The 25,741-nt window shown below is 36.2% G+C and overlaps 1 pseudogene; it reads right to left on the bottom strand.

The window, feature by feature from the left end:
• Positions 1 to 4,388: 4,388 nt before the first annotated feature.
• LOC139738258 (tubulin beta-4B chain-like) overlaps positions 4,389 to 25,741 on the bottom strand; it is a 33,598-nt pseudogene continuing 12,245 nt past the window's right edge.

The following is a 25,741-nucleotide window of genomic DNA, read 5'->3' as shown; positions in this document are numbered from 1 at the left end:
CCACAATTCTGTCTGTCATACATAAGAAGAATAATTAACCCTTTGAATCCAAACAAATGGACTGTTCCATTTAATCCCACTTCTGTTACTAGGAGAAGAATTCGGACTTACCTGTTACCTCTTCGTTTTCGCCTTTGAATATAAATGTAAGGTGTTAAGGGGTCAAATGTATACCTAAAAAATCTGGGAAGGAATTCCTAAATTGTTACATCTAAACTATTATGATCTGTAAGCTCCGAAAGTTTAAAATACGCACATTCTTTTCTGGAAGTAAAAAAGTGCTCAGACACGCAAGATTTTAGTCCATACACACACATAGACACACACACACACACACACACACACACACACACACACACACACACACACACACACGAACACACAGATACTCTATTTCCCCGATAATATTTATGCCTGCATATAGCTTATTACACACTGTTCAATAAACAATACGTTTTCCCTGCACGATGGCAAAAAAAACAAACAACTATTTCCGTCATTTACATTAATATTCTGCATTCAACCACACCATATAGCATGACCTTCTTTAAATCTTCAGGCACTGCGGCTTTACGAATCAAACAGGAGTATAGTTTATTTCATGAACAGTAGGCATCTTACATGATTTTCTGAATATTACATTCCGACCTACGGCAATAGGGCAGACAACGGACCCTCATTCAAAACAATAAAACCGAAACTTGCAGCTACACGTGAAAGTCTGGGCAATGAAATGATGTTTCTAATTTGCCCGAAAATAGCTGAATACTCTCATATATTATTTAAATACATTTTATCCTTGTATATTTCTCGACTATGAACGAGCTAAATAAAATCCCAAACAAATATTAATTAAACACAGTTTTTAACGTGATTAACTAGTTAGTGCATTTTTTTTGGTAGTTATTGACTATGCTAGGTATGAACGCAGTCTTTCTATTTTTTTTTTCATTTATCATTATTTATGTCGCCTATTTTTAAACATATAATATGCTCTGGTGAAATTAAACGACACCATGTCGTTGCACATTGCTGAGTAGACGCAGATTTGCGGTTCAATTCACTATCAGCACTGAGACTGCTGGATGCTATTCCAAATTTCGCAGTTTTACTTGAAGATCAATTGTGACAAAAGTTGGTAGGTCAGAGTGTAGTACGGCGAATTCGGAGGAAAAAGTGAAAATCTTCTTCTTTGAGGAGAATAGATGTTTTGAGATATCATTACACCAATGTGCTGCCTCACGCAAATTGTAACTGTAAGTAGCATGTAAACGCCCCCACTCCCCCCCCCCCCCAAAAAAAAAAAAATACAGAAAAAATAGAACATCTAATTGAGATAGATTACAGTACACAACTCATTGTTGTAGTTAATTACAGTAACAAAAGAATGTAAATATCCGTCGATTACAAAACAATAATCAAACATTCAGCATCTCAGGTTAACAGATGCATAGAAACAAAAGCAAAAACAATGATCTAAAGCTGAGGCAATATTTTAGTCAAATACATTTGTGTAATTGATCATTTCTTGATTGCGAATATAATAGGCTTTATCGAATTACATTTATCTAAAAAAATATACCTCAGAATAATGGAAAGTTTGCAAAAACTGCCATGAAACATTCTAATAAACGCATATCAAAGATTTGTATTTATCTGTGTAAGCAATTTCGCAATCACTATTCTTTAATAAATCTTCCCATTTCCTCGTCATGCTATCTTTACTCTGAACAAAGTGAAGCGTTGGCACTTCGAGCTCCATACTACCCTTGGACTCAATTCGTTGGAAAGTTGAAATCTGAAAAACGGCGGTTTCACTTTCTGGTGCATATTTACAGACGACATTTGTTTTATCGTTCCTTTGCTTTATCCAGAGACAGCGTTACTGGCCTGAAATAAAGAAAACAAAACACACAAATTGAAACAGAGAAGAATGCGATTACCAATTTTACAATAACAATAATATATCATATACACAAAGATTGATTCAGTGATTCATATGTACACGCACATTATTTACATTATGAAAAATGTACTTGACGCGTTAAACGAAAGCTTTGATGTTCTTTACGGAAAAATACACCAAATGAAACATTTTACGTTTTCAACGTATAACGTAAAACGGGGGACTTTTTACCGTTACAATTGCATTAGAAAACAGTTATGTTCTGTTTTTGACATGGTGACTATAAAGTATAGGATAGATTTGTCCGTAGTACAATGATTTAGTTTAAAATAGTGTAATAATAAACGCGGAAGCGACTGTCATTGGGGCTGAACGGGTCAAAATTTGACCATGTTTTTTGAGAAAATGACACCGATGAGATCAAGACGTAATTTAGGACCAAGTATTTCTAATCACAAAATAAACAAAAAGTTGGGTTTACGTGAGGACTTCAAAATAAGTTAAATACATGGGTCAACCTGGTCACTCTTCAGGGGTGCGTTTTTACATACGCATATATCTTATGGAAGAGAGATACAATAATTCTTCTTCTACATAATTTTTGGTTTTATTTCATAAAACAAATGGGAAACTGTGTCTACAGAATTTTTTTTCTCGATTTTGTTTTGTTCGTTTGTATATAGAATAGTGAGACAAGATTATCTCAGAGGTCCCTTTTCATTTCTTAAAAACCATTACACACTCCCCACTTTCAAATCTGATACTTTTAAAAGGATTGGGCAACTGTCTTCAACGTTTAAATCAGTCATGACCAGAATGTGCCCGATGGGTAAAAAACATTTAGCTTAATATAATGATCTCTTCATTGTATTTTCTATATAAGAAGTGTATGTCCTGTTTTTGTTCCATTCGTTGCACAGAACATAGCTTGGTAAGATTAAGCACTTGAATATACCCTGAACTTCAAAGCCTCTTTTCTCAATAAACACTTTTCTCGGAGTTCTATTATCAATTTTATTTAGGTTAGAAAAGTCCATTTGGATTGTGCCATACATCAATTTAAAGCTTTAATAGAGTCAGCTTTTTCAGAATTTGCCATTGACGTTATATCCCGGTCTGGGGATTTTTCGGTGGTTTTCTGATGCAGGGTCATATTTGAAGATTTGGTAGTTAGCATTAATAATATACCTGTCTCTTTGACGTATTCGATGATGTTCCGTACGACATCATCGACATCAGCATCGACCATATCATCTACTGGTACATCTTGCACGTCATCGACCTCTTGGAACGTTTCCACATCTGCACCATAAGAGAAATGAATTAAAATAATTACATTTAGATATGTGATTTCTTAATTCTACTTAATTTGCTTTAGTATCATCCACTGTAATTATGTAATTTCTTAAAGGGCAACACTACCTTCATATACATGTGGATTGAGTGAATGCAGCAATATTAGCAGAACACATCAGTAAAAGTTTGGGGAAATTCAGACCATCCGTTCAATAGGTATGAATTTTTGAAGTATCTGTGCAGTAACTCCTGGATGAGAAGACTACCACGTGTGTGATGTTACATTTGGATAGAACTATATATAGGGAAAAAATAAAGAGCATTAAAAAAAAAAAAGGAGAAAACGTTCAATTTTTTTCGACTTGTGAGTGACGTATGTTAATCATAATATTATTCCCCATGACTTCTGAAAGAGGGAAGTCAAGTGTTCCTTTATTACCCGAGATTGGTGATTTTTCTTTATATTTACTCTATAATCATTGGAAACATGTGACATCACAAGCTGTAGTAGTCTTCCCATTCAAAAGTGACTGAGCAGAAACTTAAAATGACACCAGCATGCATAACGCCCATATCGTCACCACTTACAAAGAGTTGTAACATACATTGCATCGATCATGGAGAGACAGAAAATGTGTAAGCATCACCGTCGGTCGTTCATTCGTAAGCATTGAACAAAAAAGTTGCAAATCTTTTGCTGATCAGAGATCGTCTGTTAATGAATTTACCAGAGCATAAATGGAACAACTGCAATATTGATGTCGCCCCTATACCCATGCATCGGAACAGAACTATGTGTTATTACTTCAATAATCATATGACACTTTTCATTTTTCGTAACGAGCCTCGAGGGATTTTTTTTTTTCGTTAGTGTGGAATAAAGACAGTTATGACGGAAGACTTTTGAAACACTAAACATTAGAACCAATAGAGCCATTCAAAGATGGTGCTTTTCATTCTTGGAGCAAAGAATAGAGGCGTACGATGTCCTCATTGTCGAGCTCCTATTACGAGGGCAGTCCATTAAACAATAACCTTCATCCACCAGTGACTATAGCTTGTCAATGAGGACACAATTCCCTCATCTTCTCTATTTATTTTTCCCCTGTACTCCCCCACCCCCTTTTTTTGAGATGGTCCGAGGGAAAACGAGTCTATGAATGATTAACGAGATCTCAGTATGGTGTTACTTGCCTTCGGGGCTCAGAGCAAAATCCCAAGCCCTCTTCGTCGGGTTCTCTGTGGATGAAGGAAAAAAGACGACCTCGTGAAAAGATCATTGGGTGGAGATTAATTTTGTCGGACAGCGCACGGAGGTGATGTGCGTGCTCTTCCAAAATGACAAGCGAGTCGAGATGGGACCCAAAAACGAATTATCGTTCGTGTTATCATGTCATCACTTATTCACCTATTTCATTAAATTTGATAAACGAAAACTCACAGATCAGCACCGTTACAGTTGAACGGTTAATTCCATTCACAGAAATGAACATAGGAAATAAGATATGTGATTTCAAGAAAGCCTCATCCGGGTCTACATAACTATATAAGAAACAAGCACCCACACACACACACACACACATACACACACATATGTATATAATACATATAAGTATATAATGAAATGAAGTCCATATTTGTCAAATGGAGATATTTGCGATTAAAGGTAAAAAAAATAAAGAGAATAATAAGACAATTTTTGCTTATTTTGGCCATAACTTCAAAAATGTACGTTTATATGTAGTGACCAATATATCATTTAAAAGGTATTAATTTGTACTTTATGAGAGAGACCGTACTTCAAAATCTTCAGAAATGGACTTATCGGTTTATGCAAACAAACTCTTCGTATATATGTATATATATATTCATAGGAAGAGATTTCCAAAATATTGAATAAAGAAGAACGAAAGGTGAATACAATCATAAGATGACGAACCAATTTCAAATTACACTACGATTGTAATTTATGGTCATAAACCTATACGTAAGAAGTAAGGGTAAGAAATGGATCGCTCCTACTATTGAGTAAATTACAAATATTTCTGTCGAAGTAGAAATGCAAGGCATCGATGAAATATCGCATAGACTAGTTCAAATAACGTTGAAAAAAATCTCTATTGTGCTAATTACAAACCGACTTGACGCCCATTTTTTTTTCGATAAATTGATTTGATTTGTTAGCGAGCATCGCAAAACCAACAGCTAAGACTCAAAATAGGGGGAAGTGTTCAATCTATTTAATGTAAAGTTGTTTTTCATATATTTTGTTACATTTTACATGGAAAATGATTTGTTTGCTTGAAGATTCACGACATAGACGAATGAGAGCAAAATTTGTCGACTCTCAGACACTTCGTTGGTCTATGTAAGAAACACACACACACACACACACACACACACACACACAAACCTATCTTTGATTTTTTTTATTAAACAGTACCAACCTGCAGCTTTCAGACGCTTATCCACATTTTACAACTTCACAACATTTCACAAACTCACTTATGACATAATAATAATAATAATAATAACAACAGCAACAAAAAACTTACCAGCCGCTCTAGAGATAGGACTTTGACGAGGACCCCAATTTCTTTTTAGATAGGTATCGAGTGGCGGTGCTAGAATAAATTAAATAATTACAATATCATAGCCGAATCTTTTCACAAGAACGGTGAAAGTGTAACAAGGGAGCGTTTTATGTACTTCTGTGCGCGAATGTTTTTGACTGGGGCTTTCCTACATACGCATCGAATATTGAGTAAATCTATTTCCCCTTCGATTTTCTTTTTGAAAAACATTTACCAGTATCTATTCTATGGCATCTTACAGAACAAAATAATGATGTAGTCACCCCAAAGGATTTGTGTGTGTGTGTGTGTGTGTGTGTGTGTGTGTGTGTGTGTGTTTGTGTGTGTGTGTTGTGGCTTGATAAGATAGACTGCTGGTTATCATACGTTAGCATGAAATTCATTTGAACAAGATACTTAATAAGGCAAAAAGGACAATTCAAATGCAATAGATGATGATAAAGAAAGTTAACTTGTCGGAATTAACTTATCAAAATTCCAGCTTTATCTAGATAAATAAGATACTCTTTGTAATGCTGGTGTATATGAGAGAGGGAGATAATAACAGCATTTAATGACATCTGTTAATATGGGATAATCATATTAACCTGCATAATTGGGACTGATAGACTGACGAAGACAAACCCATACGAAATCATGAACGGTTATCGCTGACTGTGTTTACAATTTTTAACACCTGCAGGGTCAGTATTACGATGTGCAGTACATAAAGGTTAGAAAAAAATGCAACAAAATTGACTGAAAAAGTGAAAAGGTTCAATAAACTTAAGGCATTTCCACTTTTTTTAAAGGTTGAGGCTTTGACAGAAGGCCGGGGATTTAATATTTACTAATTAACAGCCTATTGTAAATTGATCTTTCTGATCCATTGGTGATGGTCGTGGGGATCTTAGGCGAGTTTTCATTTTGCATTTCAAACAGCATGTCATAGTTTCATTTTTTTCTTCCATTTTTAAACAACGTGTCGTATAGTTTCATTTTTCTTTTTTGTTTTACTAATTTGATCTCATGTCAGCTGAAATTGATTCCTTTGATTGTGTTTTCTATCTCTTTGAAGTTTCATTAATTCTTTTTTTTTTTTGGTTCTCGCATGTTCTTTTCTGAGGGTCCCATACAACACAAGCTTTGCTTTTTAGTGGGACCCTCCATTTTCATTCCAATCCTTATTTAATTTGCACTATGCATTTGCATATGTGACCGTGCACCTCAAAACGAACATAAAGTCGCACACACTGATTTTGCGTGAGGACTGAAAATAAGTGAAATGGGTCAACCTAGCCGAACTTGACTTTTTCATATTTTCTGAAAGAGCGGGTCTTCTGTTACATTATGCTAAAATTTGGTATCATAAAACGGGCAGGAAAGTGTGTTTTTTTAGCAGTTTATCTCGAACATTTTTGGTAGAATAGTGTGATTATGTGTGTCTTTAGAATCCCTTTTTCATTTCTGAAAAACCTTGTCCACACTCTTCACTTTCAACTCTAATAACTTTTGAAAGGATAGTGCTACTGCTTTGAAAGTTGGCATTAATTATGGACAGAATGTGTTAATGATGCATGCATAATTTCAGTTTTATCTAATAATTCCTTCATTGTTGTAACTCTGGTGGTTTACTTCCTGTTTTTTGTCCCGTTCATCGCACAGCCAGCACGGTTTGGTAAAGATTAAGCGCTTGAATAGACACTGTACTTCAGACCCTCTTTTCTCAGTTCACACTTTTCCTGAGTTTGTGCTTTCTTTCCATTATTTAGATAGGTTAGGAGAGTCCATTTGATTGGAGTTATACATCCTTTTAAAGCTTAAAGTCTGCTCTTTCAGAATATGGTCTTAACTAAAAGTTCATGTCTGGCGACTTTTTGTTTGTTTTGAGGTGCAGGGTCACATATATTGAAAAGAATAGAATTACATTTTCTTCATTTTGTTACTAATTATCACATATATTTTGTTAATTTAAGTTTGTTCGCAATCATTATTACAAATAAAATGTTCTCCTTATACTTTGTATAACATTTGCTTTGTTTACTTGATAGAGATAAAAATGAATTGGAAATTTGAACTTTGAAAATGATTTTAAGCAGGCCAACAGAAAACGAAGCAAAGGACGTAAATATGCTAGCTTTGGTTATGTGTAATCTTCTAGTTGAGTTAAAAATTAAAGAGCACCATATGTGACCGTGCACCTCAAAACGAACATAAAGTCGCACACACTGATTTTGCGTGAGGACTGAAAATAAGTGAAGTGGGTCAACCTAACCGAACTTGACTTTTTCATATTTTCTGAAAGAGAGGGTCTTCCTTTACATTATGCTAAAATTTGGTATCATAAAATGGGCAGGAATTACTGTGTTTTTTAGCAGTTTATCTCGAACATTTTTTGGTAGAATAGTGTGGTTAGGTGTGTCTTTAGAATCCCTTGTTCATTTCTGAAAAACCTTGTCCACACTCTTCACTTTCAACTGATAACTTTTGAAAAGATAGTGTTACCGCTTTGAAAGTTGGCATTGATTATGGACAGAATGTGTTAATGAGACATGCTTAATTTCAGTTTAATCTGATAATCCCTTCATTGTTGTTACTCTGGTGGTTTACTTCCTGTTTTTTTGTCTCATTCATCGCACAGCCAGCACGGTTTGGTAAAGATTAAGCGCTTGAATAGACACTGTACTTTAATAAGAGCCTCTTTTCTCAGTTCACACTTTTCCTGAGTTTGTGCTTTCTTTCCAATATTTAGATAGGTTAGGAGAGTCCATTTGATTTGAGTTATACATCATTTTAAAGCTTAAAGTGTGCTCTTTCAGAATATGGTCTTAACTAAAAATTCATGTCTGGCGACGTTTTGTTTGTTTTGAGGTGCAGGGTCACATATTATAGTTTTCTACTTTTCTATCATATGTGCATCTCACTTTTCAAGATTTTACGTTACCGTGAACGAGTAACAGTAATTTTGATAATCAAGAATATTCTGAATACGGGGGAATGTATACTTACACATCCTACCCACTCTTGGACGAGAATTCCACACTCTGGTGTCCCTGACATATGGACCGTCTAAACGAAGAGAAGAAAGGGGGGGGGGGGTATGATTATCATCTAACGCTATTGCTTTCCGAACAATATTATACCATATGTGATCGTGCACCATAAAGATAACAAAGTCTCACCTCAATTTGTCGTGAAGACTCAAATAAGGTGAAATTTGTCAAGTGAATATTTTCCGAAAGAACAACGTCTTTTACGTATTTCTAGATCTTGAGATTATAAAACGAATGGAAATTTGTGCGTTTTGCAGATTCTCTACAACAGAATTTGCTTGTTCATAGAATAACATGATAGGGTATATCTTAAGGCCACTTTTTCATTTCTTGAAAACTCTTTACATGCTCTCCACTTCAACCCTACACTTGATAACCTCCATATTCACTGAACACTTTTTTCTTGAAATCATTTTACACAGGTTTGAAAAGTCTGTTTGTACGAAGACAAATTAAAGCTTTTAGTTGCTTTGTCAGAATTATGTCCAAATTTAACTGAAAAATCCAAGTCTGGTGACTTTTTGGTGGTTTTGTGATGAAAGGTCAGAATTACTTTTTACTTTACACAGTGTATGCAATCTATTTTGCCATTTGGATATATGGGAGAGGCGTGATTATCAATAAAACATGTTGCTGTTTTTTTTTTTTTTTTGTAAAGTAAGCACTTTACCAGACTACATGTGCTGAAGCAAAATGATCAACGAGCAAAGATTGGCATTATCATTTATTTCAAACAAATTGGACCCTAGCTTTCGCTGTATGAACGCAGTTGTACAATACTGATCTGTCACGTACGCATTAATACCAACTATTTTACTGTAAAACTACTGTGCTTCTTCACATTCAGGTCCCATATCCCTGGTGAGGTTAATATGGAAACAGGATACTATAAATGTGTCTTTTAATACATAATAATATGTCACCCGCTACAACAAAAGGATTCGAAAGTCGGGAAAGGACAATTTTCTGAAAATGACATGAAATTATTCCCTTACTCTTCCACTTTAATTTTATGTATAACACGACTCAGAAACGTACTCGGTTGCGGAGATATCGATGATTTTATTTGTGTATGTCGAGTGGTTTAGGAAATCAGCGTTTCGAGAAAACCGCTTTCAAAGTTTTCCTTCCAACGCTTTCATGATCAAGGGGAGGCAAGACAGTTTTCACCGCTTGACAATAGAAGGTATGCTCTAAGCAACCTCCGCGATGTTCATTCAAGCTTAGCACCAGCGGTCTACGCACGACCAATCAGTAACCAGGATGCCACGCACTGACCAATAAGATCACTACCTCGTCGCTAGGGGCGAAGTCTAGCTGAGGCGCTAAATCCAAATCTTCGGACATGTTTCTGTTCCGTTGAAAATCGGGAAATCATGGCCCCAAAAAGCGCTTATTTCTTGCCTTTCCTTTGATCATTTAGCTTCAAAATTTCAGCAGATGATAGATGAGACATTAGACTACCAAATTATGCCCTCCCCCAAAAAAAGTGATTTGTATGACCGATTTTGATGATCTGACTTCATAACTCGATTTTCTTGGCTCAGCCGTCAGCGACTTTATGATCCTTTTGTTGTGGCCGATCACATATTATCTACTTACAATGATGCCTTGCCATGCCCAGCCACCCGGCGTTTTGCTAAAGATAAGAAAATGATACAAGCAATGAGCGATGCATTAGGAAGATACAAACATATTGAGAAAGAAAAAGGAAATACAAAAATGTAATTACGTACATATGCATAATTATACATTCTAGGAAAGAAAAGTCAATTCTTTTCTTTTCAATTTGAAAATTTGCGATAAACCTGTTATAACAAACAAATGAGATAATGACATTTAGATGATATCGATTGGCTACATCGAGATCTGATGATGGACTTATTGTAAAACGCTTACGAATCTTGCTTAACCCGTTTTGAGATTAAACTGAATTAAATTACACAACATAGTACCATATGCACATAATACAGCAAGTGTAATCAAATTGTATATCTACAATCGTTATACTTCTTTCTATGTGAGTTCAGGTAAAGACAAGAAAAACCTGATTTGAACTCTCCAAACGGTTTGATTGTTGTTGTTTTGTACGGCCTTGTGAACATCATCATGGTTGTAGCCCAGGAAATGAAATACAAAGACAATGCTTTATTATGGTTTTATGCATTAGCTACGGAGAGAGGGAATACAGTATTGCGTGCATCCACGTGGTAGCAGTATATCGAAACCATTTCATCTTGCATTTTGGGATCCTTTCGAAGTTGCACAACGGATCACCTTTCGGGGCGACACGCAGCTTATAAAACATGCATCTGACCTGTAAGGAAACAAGCCAATCGGACTGAGTAAGAAATGTGTTCAAACATTTCCTGAATTATCAGGTCCAGTTGCAAATCAGATCAGACAATGATGAGATGGGGTGTAAAAAAAAAGAAACAAAAAACCCTGCATTTTTGTCGTCCTTGGGCTCAAAAATGAGAGGAAACAGAAGCCAGAGACAAGGACAAAGAGGCTAGGACTTTAATAGAGATCGAATTCCACTCTTGCTGCACATTAATCATTAAAAGTAAGTATAACCTTCGCGCTTTCTCTGAGCCGACGAGTTGGACACACTGAGTGGGTGACACGACACAATGGAATACCTTCTGATGAATTTTCCATAGGATATGCCCCGATTGAGCTTGTTCTGAGGTTTGTTTGGTTGCTTCGTTGCTCTTTTTCTCCTCCATGTGTAACAACTTTAGAGGCGATGTTTCAAAATACAATATGTTTTGACATATCGCCATTGACGATTTTACAAGAGTAGATTATGTTTGTATTCCCGGATTGCCACATGCATTTGTGAAACAGCGGGACGGAAATCAAAATCAATTTAGTGAAGCATTCAAAATTATCATTAACATTCTACGGATCCACGAGTAACAGCACTGAAATATCGAAGAATTCATTTGTCATACCTGCATGACAAAAATAATGCACCTACTATGAAATGAAATGAAATGATGTAATGGTGTTGTGAAAATACCCAAGTCCACTAGCAATCACATAGCAAAGATGATAATTACATCCCCATACACACTTTTTTTTTTGTGAGGACAAAAGTGAGACTTGGTGGAAACCGCAAAGCCAGTGAAGAATGGGTTTTGGTTTCTTTCAACATGTTGGATGATCATATCTCTTCATCACAACACCAAGAAAACGTTGCCCCACAAAGATTCCTATACCCCTTTCATAAACTCATCCTCCAATTATCCGCCTAAGAATAATGCGGACATTTCAATTAAAAAATGCGTTCACAAACTCTGAAAATTATCCGCATTATTTTTACGAGCGCCCGTCCTGAAAAAGGCGGATAATCGTCATGGTGACTAAGCACACGTCCCTCCTGCGGGAAAGACAGGTGACGTTTGACCGCACCCCGGCAATTCTGCCCCCAAGGAAAAACGCAGTATCTGACATTTTTGTCGATTTTCACTTTTTTGCAAAAATATAGTCAGTGGGCAATCCTTCTTTATACGACATATTCAGATTTTTTAAATAAAAAATGTTTGGAAAGCTACTTTTCCGTAACTGCCAAGCGCAGTATCTACACTTAACTTGCACTTTCCCCAAGGAAAAACGCAGTATCTACAAAGCTAGTCTTAACTACCAGACACTCTTACTCATATTATGTGAATACTTTGCCGGTTGTTCTGTAATTTGAACGTAAATTACTTTCTTTAAATATACCTGCTCAATAATAAAACATAGTGTTCAAAATATCTAAACGAAACAATAATGATTAGTAGATATCTTGATGAGATCGTGATCCTTATACAAAACACAGTGTGTGATTAAGACTAACCGAGTGCACATTAAAACAATTTAAATGGGTTCAAGAATGTAGCCAATAGAAAGCGCTGAAATGAGTCACGTGAGCGTTGGCTATTTTATTCCCATTGCCTTGCGTGTTAAATCCTATTGCCGATCGTCTGTCCGCGCGGCGGCTCCTTTGAATTGCATGCATACGCGCTGTCAATCCTGTAAACAACTTCTAGTTCGTGCTTCCGGCCGGCCGGCCTTTCTTGTGCATAACATTGTGTGGCGTACGTATACTCTTATACAGTACTTATATGTGCGGGATTTCCGAGTGCGACGTGCGTAAATGTTTGGGACGAACATCTTCGGACATCTTGACCCACAAAGGTACGTGAAAATGCTTTTTATAAAACAAATGATGCACAGGCTTATTTCGTGGCGTTAGTACTCACTCTATCCTGTGCATCATTTCTATAACAGCACAACACTGACAGCTTGCAACTAGCTGCACTGAGCATGCAGTCAGCATCGGGCCCGGCTAGTCAGCATACAGTGGGAGTGTGTACTTGGATTAAAACAAAATGTTGTCGTGGGGAAAATTACTCGTGAGCCTAGCCCTCAAGAAAAATCATCTGCAGATAATGAGTAAGTTATTCAAAACTATTTCAATATTGAAAGAATAAAGCTGATCGTTTGTCACACGAAGCGAGGTTAACACAAATGCATGTTTGTCACACGAAGCGAGGTAAACACAAATGCATACATTTGTGTTTACCTCGCTTCGTGTGACAAACGATCAGCTTTATTCTTTCATATTCTACCACGATGATGAACATCTTCCGTACTATTTCAATATTAACTTGTTGTGAAGTAACTTTGTTAGGCCTAGGCCCTAGTCAAAATTCCTCAGGCTCCGAATCCGAAAGTTTCGGCGAAAGGCAATAGATCTAGACCTAGATCTATTTGTGTTGTGTTGGATAAACGTCAGGTTATGTAACATGTTAGGCCCTGTAGATCTAAGTCTAAATCTAAGACTTGTCTAACTGTTACTCTGTTAGACAGTCATAAACGTTTGAGTCTTGTGTCTCTTTTCTAACGTTAGACTTAACGTTAATCAGAACTTTCAGGGTCCGTATTCCGAAAGTCTAAAGAAAGATCTAGTGTAGGACTAGAATAGGCCTAATGATAGAGCAGGCCTGTTTATAAAACTAAGTAAGAAGTCTAAAACTAAAACTTAACCACTTAGAATCCTAAGTCTAGACGTGAAGTGTCAATGTTCAATTATCTACTCCATACCATACTGTCTTAAAATTAGAGGGTCTAAATAGCTGACAATAGATTATGTGAAAAATAGGTAGGCCTAAATGGACAAAATAGAGACTGTTAAGAATAAGTTGTATTTTAATTCTTATCTAGACCCTAACACTAGTGAGACTGGGTTGCGCAAAATACATGCATGATCCCATGCTGCATGCTAACGTTACAACTTACAAGTAAAAAAGTTACATTACAAATTTACATGACATAAAAACTTTGGTTTGATCCAGAAGGAATAGGCCTAGAGAGCGAATGTAACTTCGATCTAGACCTAGATGTATTTTTTTTTTAAATTAAAGAGTCCTGTCTCATGTAGGGCTTAGACTAAAGTAAACCTTCTAAGTGTTAGGCTATTTTATTTTTCTGTCAGTATCGTGCATGTATAGCTAGCCTGAGGCTGTAGACTCGTGTAGCCTGCTACGTACGTATCCAGCCTAGAATAAACGTTACATAAAAACTAGTCTAGATCGATGTAGGTCCAGACATCCGATTTAAATTTATTTTGGACTAGACAGACTCTAGCCTAGACTGTACAGATCTAGATCTAGATGCTAGTTAGCGGCTAGGCCATGTAGCACCACATTACAGCCCTGGCAAGCTTCATATTAAACACGCAACGTTACAGCTAGATCGGTCTGGGAATGTTTTACTTTTTAGGTTTGAGCTGCAATCTGAAAAAGCAATACGTTCAAAGAATGATCTGTTATTTGTTAATGTTATGAAGCCTGCTCTGTAATCAGGGCATAAATGGGCCCAAGGTTGAGGATGGTGCATCATGAATACTTGTACAATGATGTATACATGCGTACATAATTATGACAGAAGATTAATCCTAGTCATTCCACTGTAGATACTGCGTTTTTCCTTGGGGAAATTCGTTCCATTGCAGATACTGCGTTTTTCCTTGGGGAAATCAGTCAATTGCATGGGGTTTCCCCAAAGTATCTACATTTTCATCAATAACTTAAAAAGAAAACAAAAACACAAAGTGATATTTTCCAGGAAAATTGGTAGCTAGATAGACTAAAATTCCACAATTAAGGAATTTTTCAAAAGAGTATATTTTCCAGGGGCTTTGGCAAAAATATAAAATAGTAAATATCTCGGTTGTTGAGAAATAGAGCTGGATGTAGATACTGCGTTTTTCCTGAGGGGGGGGGGGGGGGGGGCAGAATCATCAGCATTATTTGGGTTTGCGTTCATAAACTCCAAATCTGGTCCCGATGCTGCTATTATGCGGATAATAGAAGGGTCGAAAAAAAGCGGATTATTCTTCCCTCGCTCCGATTTTACGACCAAGTGATGCGGATATTATCCGCATTATTTAGTTATGAAAGGGGTATTAGTCAAGGGCAGATTCTGAAAGAGCAGACTCTACATTACATAATCTATAATAACGCAAGACTAATGGCTTTTTTAAATTTAAAGGGATGGTACAGTTTTGGTGGAGATGAGAATTGGACTTTTAACTTTTTGCGAGATACCAAGAAAAGACTAATGAAATAGTAGAGAGCATACCATTTTAAGAGGAATTCGATGTTTATTAACTGTTTATTTGATGAAAACCAGGTTTTGAATGACTGAAACATCCAAAAACAAAGTAAAACAAAGTGATCGTAATAAAGTGTGGGTCCCACACTTATTAGAATCGCTCTGTTTTGGATATCTCAGCCATATCAAAACCAATTTTCATCAAACAGACGTTGAATTCCTCACGGAATTATAATTATTCTCTTTCATATTTCATAAGAGGTTTCTCATTATCTCACCAAAAAATGTTAGAAACCTTAAATTAGGTCTTAACCAAAACTATACGATCCCTTTAGATAATGGAAAGAAAATACACTCCCTGGGAGAGTGATGAGAAAAGAGGTTTCAAAGTTCAGCATGTAGTCAAATGCTTAAAAGCTGTTCTCTTGAAAGGGACGGACGGACAATGAGGAGATTAGTAAGTTACCTGACATTTCCATTCATTATCAAAACCAAATTTGAATGCTGTTGCATCATCCTTCCAAAAGTAATCAATTTTGGGTTGAAAAAGAAAAGTGTGTAATGGGTTTTATGAAATGAAATAGGAACTCTCAGACGCACCCAATCACAATATTTTACTGATAAAAAGATATATTCTCTAAAAACTTCAACAAAATCGAATTCATTTTATAGTTCCACATTAACAATCATGTAGACGAAAACGATCTCATTTGGGAACATTTGAGTCGAATAAACTCATGCTTTATAGGCCAAAAATGCACTATCAGTTTGTTTCCTTATATCTATATGTATCCATCTGGCTGTCTGTCTATACATATATATATATATATATATATATATATGAAGAGTTTGTTTGCAAAAACCGATAAGTCCATATTTGCCAAATGGAGATATTTGCGATTAAAGTTCTAGAAAAATAAAGGAAATAATAAAAAAAATGCTTCTTTTGACCATAACTTAAAAAATATACCTTTATATGTAGTGACCAATACATCATTTAAAAAGTATTATTTTGCACTTTATGACAGAGATCGTACTTCAGAATCTTCAAAAATGGACTTATCGGTTTTTGGAAACAAACCCTTCATATGTATATATATATATATATATATATATATATATATACATAATGTAAAAACATTGACTTATTGGACCCATTTCATTCATTTTGAGTGATTGCGTAAAATCGAGTAGTTTGACATTATGGTTTTGTGATGCATGGTCGCTGATAATGTATTATAGGAAGGCTTACCGTTTGCTTTTTGACTTGCCGTACGTCGTCTGCAAAAGCGGCCGCAAGTGCCACCGCAAGTAGCGTGATTGCTACCGCCTTCACGTTGACAATCTGCTGCATTTTGATTCTGCAAATAAATAAAGACGAGACCAGAATTTTTTTTTTTCAAGATTGACACTAATCATCGATCGATAATTCCCTTACCTATCCTGAAAATAGTCAACCAGGAGCGTAGGATATACCTTTTGAGATGTATCATGGTAACCACACTTTTGGTGTCAGTGCAAATTGCAAATTACTCTGCATAGTTCTGGCTCCCTATATACTATTTTTCCCGGTAGGTTCAGGCAGTCATTTTCGCTATCCCTATTGCAGTGAGTGTCTACACGTTGACACACAGTTTAGAAGGTATTATAGTATAAACACATAATTCGCTTGCGTGGTGTGTATTGCAATATATCTGAATTTCAATATGTTTGTAGAAATAGTAGTCAATTCCGTTAAAAAAAAAAATGTTTCGTTACTGTTCGATGTGGGATTGAGTTGGAATGCAGCCATAAAAATTAATATCCTTTCTGAAAACGTAAAATTAGCTTGTTTGATAACAGAATACGTGCATTGTTAACGGCGTGGGCATGGGTTAGAATTACAATAAACTTTTCTTTCTTTTTTATTAAATCTAACGCTTTTTGATGTTGCTTTCGTTGATTCTCCCAAATGTTTACGCAAATCTCTCATTATGAACAAGTCCCATTTGATGAGTTGTACATTCCCCTCCCAATTATTTCAGGAACACTATTCCCTTGTTGTTGTTCCAGTTCTTAGTTTTATCTGATTGGGATATTTTCTTTTTGTATGAGCTTTGTATTAGCTTTGTATTAGCTTTGTATTAGCTGACACGACACCTAATCCCATTACTAGGCAGAACACTCCGCATCCCAATTGATCTGGCGTGGGAGAGAGAGACAGAAGCATACAGAGATAATTTCACAGAGAGAGATTAAGAGACAGAGAGGAGAGAGAGGGAGTGAGGGAGAGAATGAGGGAGAGAGAGCGAGAGAAAAGAAGAAAGGAGGCTGGAGGGGAGAGAGAAGAAAATTACCTAAAAGAGACGAGAATTGAAAAAAAAAAGCAAACAGACAAATTGTATTGCGCGGACCACTCTTGCGCACGGGTGAAGCTTTAACGATCCACTCACATTAACGGCTGTAATGTTTTACTCCCCTTGTTACGTGATTGTAATTCAACTGCGAATCCCATTCCCACCTGAGCCAAAACTCTTGTTAGGAGATATCCCCTATTCCATATCATGTTGGCGTGTCAATCCAAGCACAGCGTCATGATTGGGTGCTCCATTTTTTATACCGTTTACCTTCTGGCTGTAAACTCATGAATAATTCAATGCTACGGCGAACACATAGACGTGGAGTTAATGGCAGGTACAATTTTAGGTGGGTGTGTTTTACCTGCTTGGTATCACCATGTTCATGGAAAGTGAGTATGATTACACGTTTGCCTTTACAAAATTTCGTACTCTGATTCATTAAACCGGTTTATTTTTTCTTCCTTTGATCAGAGATGATTGAGAACTTCATCATAACCTTGTCAAAACGGAGGGAGGCAACAACTTGTCATTTTGCAACAACATTTGGTTAGGAGAAGCAATCATGGAATCATTACATTTTATGTTAACAGGACCCTGTTGCCTCAAAGTTGAGATCAAACATAGCTCAGAAAATCAAACTTATGTCTAAGAATACTCGATTCTAATTGGTTGATGCCTGATTTATAATTGATTTTCTGACTTATTTTTGATTACTCCTTTTTAATATGCAACAGGGCCAGACGACAGAAAAAAAAGAAATGTAGTCAGAATTGGCACAACGCCTCTTGTCACACACACATACACACGCATACACATTCACGCACTCACATACACACTCACAGAGAGACACACACACATGCGCACGCACATACACACACACAAACTCTAACGCATATGCACACGTTAAAGGGCATTGTATAACTGAAATCACAATACAATAGAGCATACACAGAGGTGACGTCACGCGTCACACACCTTCCGCATTCATTTTATGAAGCATTTTCCGTCACTGTCGTTGTTCTAGTCTCTTTTTTAGTTCCTTAAAAAAAAACTTTTTGCTGCATCTGTGCGTATGTGTTTTTTTCTGTGCTAAAAGATGCACAAAAGAAAATAAAAATGGAAAATAGGAAGAAATAAAAAAAAAAAAAACGTTCAGGTACTGAGAAAGAAAATGACTGTAGGTCTTGTCCAGAGTTGTCACACGATTTTAGCTTTCTACAAAGTCCTATTGAGGATAGTGACATGATATGAACTGAAAGTACATGGTGAACACATTTCATTTCATAAGGATACTTTACACTCAGTGAAAGAGTTAGAGAATATTCATAAGAACATAATCATCCGCTGAACACAAGTCATACAGACTTGGTTTTTTTTTTTCTTTGCATAGGATGAGAGAACTTGGAGGTGTCATTACACCGCTCTGTGCACATGCTTTCGTCAGCAGTTCTTCCATTATTTATCACGTGACTTTCTCCTCAATCTTAGATGGAATACATTTCCTAGATACGTTATATTACTCTGCATTATTGCTACTTTCGAATCTCTCTTTCCAATATTTGAACACTCTGTGAATACTAAGAGCTCCTGGGAGGAACAGAGAAGAAGAGGAAGGAAAAGTAAAATTTCTTAAGGGGCTTTGGTTTTAGAAAGTGTATTCTTTCAGCTATAAAGGACTAGGATGAGCAATTTTCTTCTTTTTGTTTTGCGGGGATGGGGCTATAGACCACGTTGTGAGAATGCTGTTTTTATTGTTTATTGTATATAGCTGATCTAAACTATAAAGAAATCAAATCTAGCCTGTTATTCGATTGTTCATCAGTCACATTCTTGTTGTTGTTATTGACAATGTGACGTCTTCAGGGCAAATATAATCGTATCAACACCTTGATACATTTGAAAGTCATCAGATACCAACAGTGCCTGACGTGGTTTTAAACATTCTAAATTTTCTAGATTTTGATTTTTGTGAAGGTGAATGGTCTTCAAATTAATGAATTCTTGTGTCGAATTACTAGTCGAGACGCTGGTCTTGTTAGTTGACCTTTTCTATTCAAAGATTTAATGGTATATATCAACAAAAAAAAAGGATATCAGATACCTTTGATACTCTGGTAGTCTGATCATGTTTGGGGACGAATGATATGCCGTTTGTCGGTTTGCTTCTTCATTTATCAAAAAGGGACAATTTACCCATCCACGTGTAGCTAATGGCCGTAGAACGCAAAGGTTTCAATTCTATAATGGATTTTTGTGGACATTACGAGGTCGTTTTTGGAGATGGATTACTTCTTGATTAGATTCAAAATGAAATAGCATAGCAATACACGGTCATGACGTCCCTCTTATGTAGTAAATGACCCATAGAAAGTCATACAAATAAAGCGCTCACGCCACGGCAAGTGAAGTGATAATATCCCTGGATATCCAGCAAGTAATTGGTAATGGATGATTTATGTTTTTTTTTTTTTTTTTCTGAATAACATCCGTCACTACAGAAATAGTTTTCATGTCAACAGCGGAAAAGGGGGACCAGGGAAGCAAAATGGCGTGGGCTGAAATCAGTTCAATTCGGTGACCCTAATTATTCACTGGTTCTTTTTGTTTTGTCGTGCGCCTATATGCCAATTTAGATCCTGCGGTGTTTCTAAACGAAGGGGCGGTATGATCCCCCCGTCCCTCCAGGCCGGGTTACCCTGTGGTTTATACCCTTGTCAGAAGGCGTCATTGTTTGCAGAAGAGATAAGCTGTCAACTCCATCATACTACTATTCTTTAGTGAGTGACCCTAAACAATGAAATCTATCTCAAGGAAGATTATGCCACGTGTTCTGTATATAGTATTGTGTAATACCTAGCTCTGTCCAATCTACGAACCCAACGAAATTGTCAAGTTATGTGCATGATGTGATACTGTGTGCTGTGACCAAAAAAAAAAAAGATATATATATCTATATATATATATATATATCCGCGGAATATTTTCAGACAACTGCGTATAAGACTACAGTTTCTGTTGGTTTTTTTTTTTTCATATTGTATGTAATTGAAGGATGAATTGACGACATCATCATGACTGTAGGAAACGGACAATTGTGGTGATATGTATTACAGTTATGAGTCATAAGTTTAAAAAAAACCGAGTATTTCAATAGGGTCATTGTGAGGATATTTCGTGCAAGTAAAAAATAATGCAAGGCCTTGTCCCCCCTCTCCGCATTTCTGTGAAATTCTGAGAATATATCCATTAATTTTCCATCAGTGACAAATCTATAATACAGTAATTAGCGAATTTACATACATGATAAGGTCATACAGGTTATTTGGGTAAATTGTGTGTTTTCATTAATATGTTCGTGGTATATTCCTGTTTTTCTTTTTATCAATGTCATTGAAATTCATATGATTGACTAGTGAAACATAAAGTGCTTTTTTAAAGTAAAAAGTGTAGGCGGAACATTGGCTCAAATTGAGGTGACACATCATGACAAAGAAGACAGGAAATGGGAAAAATGATTTTCTTCTTGCACTCGATAAAAAAATGTGTATTCTTTTGGGATTACATCACTGTAGCTTCTAGGTCGTGAATACATTCCCCAAAGTCGCGGGCAAAAACGGCAACGTTATTCTACCCCGGGGAAAATTGTGGGTACTGCTTGGATGGAGGGTCTTCGCAGCTTCCGTCGGCGATCAAGAAGTGTATCGAATAGAACATTTACATATACTTGTAGACATCATCTTTATTCAAGACTAAGTAAGAAAAGATGGGGAAAAGACTTAGGTAGCAGAATTTCTCTACGCAGGCGATTTATGGTAGGAGTCATCGATATGATTGATATATCTCAACTCCGTCATTTTAGCGCTTCAAGCTGCAAATAATTTGCTTTTAGTTGCGGACAACCAAGAGATATAGGGGTACGCTATATGAGAGGTTTGAACTATAGAAACAATGAATGACTAGATCTGTCGTCTTTGGGACATGTTACATATATGGTATAGGTTTGAAATTGATAGGCAGAGGACTTTCTGAGCTAACCTCTACGCAATTTTTGAGGAGAAATAATGATAATAATGATAATAATAATAATAATAACAAATAAGAAGAAAAAAAAGAAGAGGAAGAAGAAGAAGAAAGAATCCGTACAAAAACAGAAGGTGATACTCGGATCACCTAATAACGAACTAGCAGTAATGCTTAAAACTAATAGGCTTTTCATTATAACTCGCGTTACATGTGCCTTGCAATATTTGTTCTTTTCGTGTTTTTTTGTCGGGTGTAATCGTCAAATGAAATGAAGCGTGTCAGGTGAAAAACAGTAAAGGTTAGAACTACATACAATTTGCCCATTGAACCCTATTTTTATACATCTCTATTTCAGCATGCCATTGTAAAACTGATACATTATTGCTTACTTGTATGTTTGTTTTCATCAGTATAAAAAGCTATAGTTAAGTGTAACATTATCCGACAGCGGTACTTTCTGTTTTTCCTGTGTCCTGTGTGAATTTCAACCGAAATTAACTTGTTGATAGCTTTCTGTGTGGAAGAATTAAAGGGATAGTACAGCTTTGGTTGAGATCATTACTCAGTGCTTAGCTTTTTCCATCATAATGAGAAACCCCTTTATACAAGATATTGAAGAACACACAATTCTAAGAGGAAATCAAAGTGTACTTGATGTAAATCGGTTTTGAAACGTAATCTTCATCCAAACATTACTAATATCAACTAAGACCTATGAAACATGGATACTTTTCATCTAAAAGTACAGCGTGCTTAATCTGACGTGGAGCTCAATGGCGTGCAAGTGTTTGAATAGTAGCTGTAGTCAGAAGTCATTAAAACTCGTTCACCATGAGTTGATTTCAATGAAAATAGTTTGATAGATCAGCCGCGTCTGTAGGTCAAACGGCCTTTAAGCGGTTTTGATAAGCGACCTGTCGACATCTGACGATCACTTGGCTATTGATTGCACTGATGCGTCGTCGTGAAAACAAGCAACATCTATCACCGGAAGGGTATTCTTTTTGGGTTTGCTTTCATATCAATAATGCATGTACCTGACAAACGCGCAGGGTCTGCGGGGACGTTCATCGGTCACGTGTAGCCTCCGGTAGGCCCGGAGTAGACACCGGCGCACAGATGGACCCCTCTCACTCTCACGAGCATCTGCGTATACTCGTTTGAATGACTCGTTTAAGGTCCAGCTCGTGGAAATGAAGGTAAGGATCCTTAGCCGACAAAAAACACCATGAACTTACTCTTTCACCTCGCAACCCCGTTCCCTGTTCCACTTTTTTCTCCTTACCCTGTGCACCGAACACCCCTCTATCAATGCCTCTAACTTATTTAGCGTCAACAAAATAACAGACATTTTCTTAATGCTGTGACTCTTATGACTTGATATTTTTGTCCTGAAAACCTCCTGGATTCCCATTTTATCTTGGTACTTCAATATGACGATTTCGTAGTAGAAACACGGCGTCTTGTATTGCAGATGAACCTAGGGACTCGATAGGAAATGCAAACTAAGAATGATCCTCGCAAGTCGTTTCCATTTCTTTCAATGTATAATGCATGTTTCAGAGACAGCAGGGGGAAGAATGTTGATATCACAGATCATTAAACTCTTTTTACAAATTCTAAAAGAAGGCAAAAAAAACCCAACAAAAACATCAACCCGCAAAAACCTCCCATTCAAGACACTGCCGGCTTCATGTCTGCAGTTACATCAGCATTAACTGCATGTGTGGAAAAATGGCTGCGAGTGCAATTTCTCGAACAAATTGGGATTTTATTCAATCATCTATTTCCCCCTCATGTTATTTTCTGATTTCCAAAAGTCTATTATTATCATTAATTTTTTCCTCAAAAAAAGGAATTAGACTTATATAATACATTAAAATAGATTCCCTCATTTGCACTCTCTTTTTTAGACTAAGAGCAAACGAATAAATACAAATAAAAGAAAAGGCTTGCAAGCGGCTAGGAAGCCGTTTTCCCTTAAATCCAGTAGAAACATTTGGCCGATACAAAACATATCAAATATCAGTTATACTGTCAATATGAAATTATTTTGTATCCTTTCGGTATAATCAGGATATTTTATACCAGAAACCCGTATCTCACCACGTTGATGGGCATTGATCTGACGCTGATGCAGAATGCATGTTATCATTATCAAAAACCATGATTATTGTTATGATTACCATCAATATCAGTAATGAAGGTGTGTCCTATTCATCTCTTGTCTTCAATGTTATATCACAGTCAGATTTTGTTGATATATGACAATGTTGTGTTTGCCATCCTAACAATTTTTCTCCATTATGCAAAGAAGCAGTATTTTGGTTGATGCAATGCAATAAAAATCAAAGAAAAACAAAACAAAAAGCGAAGATCATTCCTATGATGTCGTCTGGGATTCAGTACCCGTATAACTTCTTCATTTTATAGACAAAATCACAAGAATCTAGAAGGAATTGGCTTAAAACAGATTTCCTTTAAACTAAAACATTATTGTTATCATTATAAAGACAGTTGTTTGCACTTCTCATCAACGATATTCATTTGCAATATGATTGCAGTAGTTGTAAAAGTAAGCAGTTTGAAGCTGCGATAGATTGTGAGAACTTGATAGCATAAGAAAGAAATAACCAAACAAACACGAATTATTGAATATTTTTCCAGCAATTTACGTCAAAATAAAAGTTACCATTAGGAAAGTCATTGGTGTTAAATTGAGCACACCTTTAGGTGTTTCAGTTTACTAGAAAATTATTTCAATACCATTGAAAAAGTTATTAGTAGATGCGTACATCTTCAGTAGTTTTGTATACCACAACATAATGCAATGAATGTTGCATTACTTATTATCCGTATCACTTAGCATGCTTTACCGAGACCTTAACTTTTATAATCAGTGAAATGTGAGAAGAGCTGAAGAGATTGAAGCTATCAGACGTTGCTGTGCCTTTTTTATTTGCATTGCGATTTCTGATAGAAATTTCGAATGTTTGTTTGACAATCAAAAGGAAATAAGAAATAGGATCACATTACAATTCGAAGCTTCTCAATGCAGGCGTCTCATTCGTGTAGCAAAAGAACAAGAAGATGTAAAATTAAACGGTCATACACAATTGTCTCTCTGACATGACATTTGAGTATGGACTTACCCTTGGATATGAATGAGCCAAAGTTTAAAACGCGCGCGCACACACACATACACACACACACAAACTGAGACTTCGAAGACCACTATAAAATCAGTAAAGAGAAATGTGTTTCTACTTTTTGAAAAAGTCACTGTCAACATCGATTTGAAATTTGTAAATCTTTTCACCATAATCGATTTGTGGAATATTTACATGCTTCAAAAGCACTGCAAAGCCGGTTAGACGTGTTTACAGTACTTGTGAAGCAGATAGATATACTGCGAATCGATTGTGGTGAAAAGATTTACAAACTTCATCTTCATCTTGAAAACAAAAGGCAAAAATCATTTGACAAGTCTATGATCAAGTTCACTTTCTGAAGAATGTTTTTAACTTTTTTGAAATGGATTGCCAAAAAAAGAGTACATGATCGAGCTACTCAAGTAATTTAATTGTCACCAAGTACGAATTTTGTGTCGATGTCAGACACAACCAACGTAAATTATGTAATAGTTATTAGTATCATTATATAAATATATACAATATTCGCTTGAAATCTGGGGCGTTAAAGGGAGGATCTTTTGTTCTGTTTAAACACCAACATTGACATGATCGAAATTTCCATGGTAGCCCCGGTGAAGGGATAATCAAATTAATCTCACACTTGATACACCCATTGCATTGCTTTATTAATCATTACGACAGACTATAAACTGTCAGAATAAATGACTTTTAACGTTTCTGTATAGTATTTCCATGACTTATTCCACGTACATATTCATACGGCGAAGGAGACACAACAACAAACAAACGT

The sequence above is a fragment of the Diadema antillarum genome, unplaced genomic scaffold, assembly GCF_040938485.1.
Source record: "Diadema antillarum isolate AM-2024a unplaced genomic scaffold, OU_Dant_1.0 seq00000732_RagTag, whole genome shotgun sequence".
Classification (NCBI taxonomy): Eukaryota; Metazoa; Echinodermata; class Echinoidea; order Diadematoida; family Diadematidae; genus Diadema; species Diadema antillarum.
The sequence above is the reverse complement of the archived record's forward strand: the minus strand, read 5'-3'. Positions and strand labels throughout refer to the sequence as shown.